This window comes from Pelodiscus sinensis, chromosome 1, assembly GCF_052426305.1.
Source record: "Pelodiscus sinensis isolate ZL-2025 chromosome 1, ASM5242630v1, whole genome shotgun sequence".
NCBI classification, from domain to species: Eukaryota; Metazoa; Chordata; order Testudines; family Trionychidae; genus Pelodiscus; species Pelodiscus sinensis.
The window spans coordinates 199,777,247-199,784,025 of NC_143052.1; the positions used below are offsets into that span (position 1 = coordinate 199,777,247).

General features: G+C 48.3%; 1 long non-coding RNA gene across 1 annotated transcript in view; it reads right to left on the minus strand.

The window, feature by feature from the left end:
• Positions 1–6,772, minus strand: part of LOC142826991 (uncharacterized) — a 28,895-nt gene extending 22,123 nt beyond the window's left edge. Inside the window, exon 1 of the long non-coding RNA XR_012901307.2 lies at positions 6,250–6,772. This is a non-coding gene — a long non-coding RNA (uncharacterized LOC142826991). The remainder of the gene's footprint in view (positions 1–6,249) is intronic.
• Positions 6,773–6,779: the final 7 nt, after the last annotated feature.

The window sequence follows — 6,779 nt, forward strand, 5'->3', positions numbered from 1 at the left end:
GGGATTGCTTTACTGAGTGAAAGAATACGCTGCTGGAGGAGATGCGTGCAGAGTGTGAGGACAGGACAACATGCAGGGATCTGGAAGTAAGGAACCAGAAGAGAGTCTTCTCATGGATAGCGGATGTGATAGACTTAGACTGCATGGTGGCTTTCCAAGATGCCTACACGCACAGGCACCCCCTCCAGGCCTTGCAGACCAACATTCCCTCCTCACTGAGTTCCATAGCTTTCTCTCCCAGGGGCCCTAGAACATAGCGCGGGGTGGGGGTGGGGGGCAGGGGAATGGAGTGAAGGGCAGCCTCACAACAACCCAGGGATTTTGCTTTGCTTTGCAACACAGGGATGCGTTGCAAAGCAAAAAGCTGTCCCTCTCGGATTATGATCACCCCCAAAGCTCCCACCCTGGATTCCTTTTCTGTCCCTGTATTCCCTAAATAAAAACACATGATTTGTGAACAACAGTCTCTTTATTGCTTGTGTTGAAGGAGGGGGATTACAAGCAAGCACACTGAATGCAGGGGCACCTCATTGAGAGCAACATGTATGACTCAAAACTGGCCATTCATAAAACTGACTTTCAAAGTAGGAATGTGAATGGTTAACCATTAGGAGCTGGAGCAGCTCCCTGCCTGCTGTGGGCATGGAGCTGCTCCAGCCCCATGGGGCCGCTCCAGCCCCATGGGGCCCACCACAAGCAGGGGCTGCTCTGATTTGGTGGCTGGAGCAGCTCCTGTCTGCGTAGGCCTGGTCCACTGCCGCAGGCTGCTCTGACAGACCAAATGGAGCAGCCCTTGTCCATGATGAGGGAGGCCATTCCAGCCCAATGGAGCTTGCGAGGCCTCCCACCCATCTCCCTCTTAATCAGTTAACTTATTAAACATAAGATTTAACCAGTTAATCAATTAAACGGAAATTAGAAAGAACCTGTTTTGAGGAAGAGGAGTTTTTGGAAAAAAGGGGTTTGGTTTTTTTTTCAAAAGAATCGTGTCTAAACTGCTTGCTTTTTCAAAAAAAAAATCTTTCAAAAAAGTGATAGGAAGATATGCAAATTACCCCCAAATTTGCATATCTTCTTTCGAAAGTGAAAGTCAGTCTAGACCAGCAGTTCCCAACCTTTTTCAGATGGGGACCCATTTTGACAATTCAGGAAGACTTGGTGACCCAGGGCAATTCCAAAAATGTGTGAATGTCTCTGTAAGAGCCACCTAGCCACCCTTTTGAAATGTAATGGCAACCCATAAGTTGGGAATCGCTGGTCTTGACATACCCATGGTGAGGAAACTCCTTTAGTGGAAATTCCAGGTAGTGTCTGCCTATAAGCAAAGATATGTGTGCTGGGGCTGAGTCCATAGTAGGAATGGAAGCAATGGGCTTCCAAATTCTTGGATTTCCATGGAATATGAATGCAGAATCACAGTCTATTGCAAGAGGCTCAAATCCTGCCCCCCATAGAAGAATGGAAGAAATTCTGTGAGGGGATCCTGAGCAATTTCCTTCCCTGTAGTACTCTTGTATGGGGGAGGACAATCTCTCCCCCACATATTTTCCCAGCTTTGGTACTGTCTAGAGCAATGGTCTCCAACCTTTTTAACCACAAGCTCACTTTTTCAATTCAAGTGCAATGTAAGATCTACCTCAAACCCAAATACCCTTGTTCTACTTCCTACCTACCCCTTCTCCAAGGCCTCACCCTGCTCATTCTATCCCCCTTCCTTTTTCACCAGGCTAGAGCAGGAGATTGGGGTGCAGGCTCTGGTCTTCGGCCAAGGCGTTAGGAGTATGGAATGGGCTCCGGGTTTAGGCCAAGGCAGGGCATTGGAGTCCAGGAGGGAGTTCAGGGTGCAAGCTCTAGTAAAGGAGTTTGGGTGCAGGGGTACTCATGTCTGGGGCAGGAAGTTGGATGCAAGAGGGGGTTCAGGACTGGGACAGGGATTCAGAATGCAGGCTCTAGCTGGGCTCCATTTAACTGAGATGGCTTCCAGCTGGTGGAACAGTGGGATTAAGGCAGGCTTACTTCTGCCCTGGCCCTGCACCACTCCTGAAAGCAGTTGGCATGTACAACAGTGGCTTTCTCCACCCCTGCCAGCGCAATGAGGTTATAGCTGTGCTATTCCCCATCTCTGGCATCCCATGCTACCGCATGGTCATTTTTCAGTTTAACTGTCCCTCCTGACAGACCCCCCCCCTTTCCATTTCATGAGAAATTTGATGGTCTTAGCTTAGTAAATGGAAGCTTGAATTTGTTCAGTAATCATTCCCTATTACTTCCCACTGGAAATGAGATGGGCATAAGCCAGACCCCTAATATATTTTACAGCGTGTGTCATCAAATATGCTCTCCAGCAATGATCCAACTTGTTAGGGATAACAGCCCTAGAGTGTTTTGAAACAGCATTATGTTAATGTACGCTAGGGCACTTCTAGTGCACACCAGCAGGGTCTACATGGGCCACTTGGTGTGCACCATGTTGTTGCACGTTAGAAATCACACCCCTTTAGTGTGCATGGCTGCCACACAGACAAGCCCTAACAGAAATTGCATTCTTAGAAGCTGAGAGATAACTTTGATGGTAAGCTCTTTGGGGTCAGGGATCCCTTTCTGTTGTGTGTTTGTAAAATGCTTAGTGAAATGGGTACCTGGTCCATGAATAGGGATCTTAGGTAGTGTGAAAATTTACATAATAAAATAATAATAATAATAATAATGTAACAGATTTTTATTCTTATCTAATTGGCTAGTAGTTACCTCTCTTCATTTGTCCCTGAGCACAGGAATAGGAGTGGCCAGTATAACATGCTACTTATGTGGCTAACATCTGGAAATTCATACAGTGTATTAGTATCAGGATGCTTTGCCTGTAATGAGGAAACGTTTTGTCTTGGGGAAACCACAAAGCAGATTTTACACAAAAGAAATTCTGGACATTTCCATTTAACTCAGTCCAATGAGAGGAAAATTCTTGTCTACAATCAATTGTACATGTGAGCCTATACCTGCTGTGTTCATTCTAATTTCCCAGTGACCCAAAGTGAAAACAACAATAGACCTGCTGTGCTGAAAGAAGGTAAATGTGATAGTGCTGGTGATCATATAAGGAGGGAGCAGGACCTCTTCCATGCTGAAAGCATAGACTGTAACTGCAGTTACACTCTTCACTTCCCCTTTTCATAGAAGGGCAGCAGCTGATTATGGCCACCAAGGAGATTATCTGCATTTTGCAATAACTGTAGCTCTTAATTAATATAGATTAAAATCTGACAAAGGCACCTAAAAATAGCTGAGGAAGAGTTTTCCTCAAGATTCACTTTTCAGTCCAAACAAAGACTATTGAACCTAAACTAAATGACGTAGAAGTCTCTCTCTCTCTCTCTAAGTCAGCCTAGGCAGCCACTTTACACTGTGGCTGTGTCTAGACTGCATCCCTTTTCCGTAAAAGGGATACAAATTAGACACATCGCAATTGCAAATGAAGCGGGGATTTAAATCCCCCCCGCTTCATTTGCATAAACACAACTGCCGCTTTTTTTCGGCTCGGAGCTTTGCCGGAAAAAAGCGCCAGTCTAGATGGGGATCTTTCGGAAAATAAAGCCTTTTCCAAGGAATAAGGGATCTTTCGGAAAAGGCTTTATTTTCCGAAAGATCCCCGTCTAGACTGGCGCTTTTTTCCGGCAAAGCTCCGAGCCGGAAAAAAGCGGCAGCTGTGTTTATGCAAATGAAGCGGGGGGGGGGGGGGAGGATTTAAATCCCCGCTTCATTTGCAATTACAATGTGTCTAATTTGCATCCCTTTTACGGAAAAGGGATGCAGTCTAGACACAGCCAAACAGTAATATCTATCAAACGAATAGCTGGGGTTGCCAAGTGGCAGCCTACTTTTGGGATGGTTTTGCTAGCTCAGGGAAAGTAGCTTCATCCATATCATCAAGGTTACAAATAACAATAACCACCAGATATGTAAAAGCTATTTGAATAAAAAACTGAGATATATAGGTACATTAGATAATTTCAGTGAGCAAAGAGTACAAGGTTATTAAAAGACTATCAAACCTAAACCTTTACCATAATGTTCTGAAATAGTGCTATATGCAGAGAAGGGGGAATCTTAGCAAAGCTTTATCAACACATTTAGAAAACAGTGGACAGGCAAACCGTATCAGAGCCTTGCTAGCAACACCCATCCTTAACAAAGATGAAAGTACTATTTGGAAACTCAGGGGGAGTGGGTAGGCACCAGTCTGCCCACTTCTAAAAGCCCCTCCCCAAGCCTTGCAGGAGGGACGATTGGACCCAGGGCCCAACTAATTCTGGGGGACAAACGATGAAAAAAAGATCAAGGGATGTGAGTCAAAGGTTTAAAATGAGGGAACCAGATGGTGACACCGAATGGAGAACCTCAGACAGCACCCACTGCTCCAGGTGAAGGTAAGCTGGTTCACCCAGGTGTGGTGCTCCAGCAACAAGCCCACCAGCATGCTGGAGCACTCAGGTGCAGTGCGAGGGGCAGGGCAGCCCAGCCCCTGGCTTCCTGGAAGCTGCTGCAATCAACAACAGGCAGCCAGGCAGGTTAAAGTGTCTGGCTGGGGGCACCACCCCCTGGGACTGCCCCAGCCCTGGGATTCCCAGATTTTGGGAGGGCAGGAAGGTTGCAGTGGCACATACTGGGTCCCTGTTGCTTCCAGTGACCAGGGAGCAAGAGGAAAGTACAGAGCCTGCTTTATTCCTCCTCTGCCCCACCCCTGAGCAGTTGGGAGTGAGAGGAACATAGCTGGCTCTGCACTTTCCCCTTGCTCCTAGTCAGAGGAAGCAGGAAAAGCAACAAAAACCTGGTATGTGAAGCTGCAGGCCCCATACCGCCTGAAATGGTGTGCTTGGCCTCCATGTACTTATCCCTACACACACTGAGTCCCCTGCCCTGAATCCTGCATCCCTTATGCTCTGAACTCCCACACACTCCAGCCCTAACTCCTGCACCCTCACATACTCCAGCCCTAACTCCCGCACCCCTCCCAGACTCCCATACTCACCAACCCCCATCCCACTCCTTCACCCTCCAGCCTCCCAGATCCACCAACTCTCCACACCCCAAGCTTGCTTACTGGCAGCCCCCATCCACACACCGAACCCTCCATTTTTGGTCTGATCCCAGAGTCTAGGGGTGCCCACAATATCTACTAGCTCAGGCCCCCCTAGACTCTGGTGTGTGGGTGGAATGTGGGGAGTGTCTTTCTGCTTCTCAGCTGGGGGCCACATCAATGAGGTTTTTTTTTTTTGTTAATTGGTGTTTTTTCTTCTTACTTTTGTGCGGCCCCCAACTGATTTTTTGTGTGGGTCAGTGGCCCCAACCCAAAAAAGGTTCCCACCCCTGTCCTAAACCCTCACACGTATGCTGCCCTGAGCCCCCCACACTCCACCCCATACTTACATTTTTTAAAGATACTGTTGTATCACCACTCCCCCTCAAGGAGGGCAGGTTGTGATAGGACGGTACCTGTATGAAATTTAAGTTACTCTCACCCCTGATCCTTAAATAAACTACAGCAGCACAGCAATGAAAGTGGGCTTTGGAGAATTTTCTACAAATTTACACCAAACTGGTGCAAACCGATACACTCATTTCTGTTGATGAGTGGTTTATTTTAGTTTAACTTAAAACCTGTTTCTAACTGACCTATGCTAAGCTGAAATAACACTGGCTTACCCAAGTATAATCATCCGCATAGACATTTGCAGTGGCACCCGCAGGCCTAACAATGCATAACATTAATAATTCCACTGCCCTCCCAGGTTGCCTCCCTCCCTCCAGCTCTTCCATATGTGAGCAGCATTGGGAGCTCGCTCTATTATGGCCCAGCTGCCCCTGCCACAATGACAGGGTCATGGGTGTGTCGAAGCCTGAGCTGCGCTGTGACACCTCTGCCATGTACCAGTCTCAAGGCCACTAACTCTTTGCCCACAACCTCACTTCCAGCAGCCCACAGGGCTCACGCAGCCCCATCTCCATCCCCACTACAAGCGGCGGTGCATGCCCCACGTAAAATGTTTCAGGGGAACCAGTCAACTCAGTGGTTACAAAATGACGTTAAACCGGCACTGCCATCCTCAAGTCTCACTAGCCAAGAACTGGGGCCCTGGAGGGGCGTGAGAGCCTAGCAATGTGGATGGAGCAGGTTGACTCTCTCTACATGACCTGAACTGGTTGCTACATTCCACACCCTAATGACATCAAACGCTAGTACCGGGCACTTACAGCCTGCTCTATCAGCCGCATTTAGCACCCACACTCTCAGGAGCGGCTCAAGGCCGGCTGCGGCAGCTGGCTCCCCAGGCGGAAGGCGCGATCAGCGCCCCCACCTGCACGACCGTCAATGGCTGACACGTAATCACGGGGCACCCCGGTGACCCGTGAGGTCATCATAGGGCGCCCAGGCCAGTGGCACCCTAGGCAACTGCCTAGGCTCACAGGTCAGCCCTGCGCACTCTACAGCTACATCTAGACTGCGCTGTTAAATCTGAAAAAGAGACGCAATTTGCAGTACGCGAATTGCCTCTCATCTCAATTTACTTTTGAAAGAGGCTCTTTCGAAATTTGGCGCATCCACCCGGCACCAAACTGCGAAAGGAAGTTCTCTTTCGAGCCATCCCTTATTCCTCCTAGAACGAGGCTCACAGGGATGGCAAAGAGCATGTCCCTGCTTCTGAAAACATTTTCCTAAAAAGCGGACAGGTTCCTTGGACGCGGCGTTGCTATTTCGGGACACCTCCGTGCCCGGGAAAAGT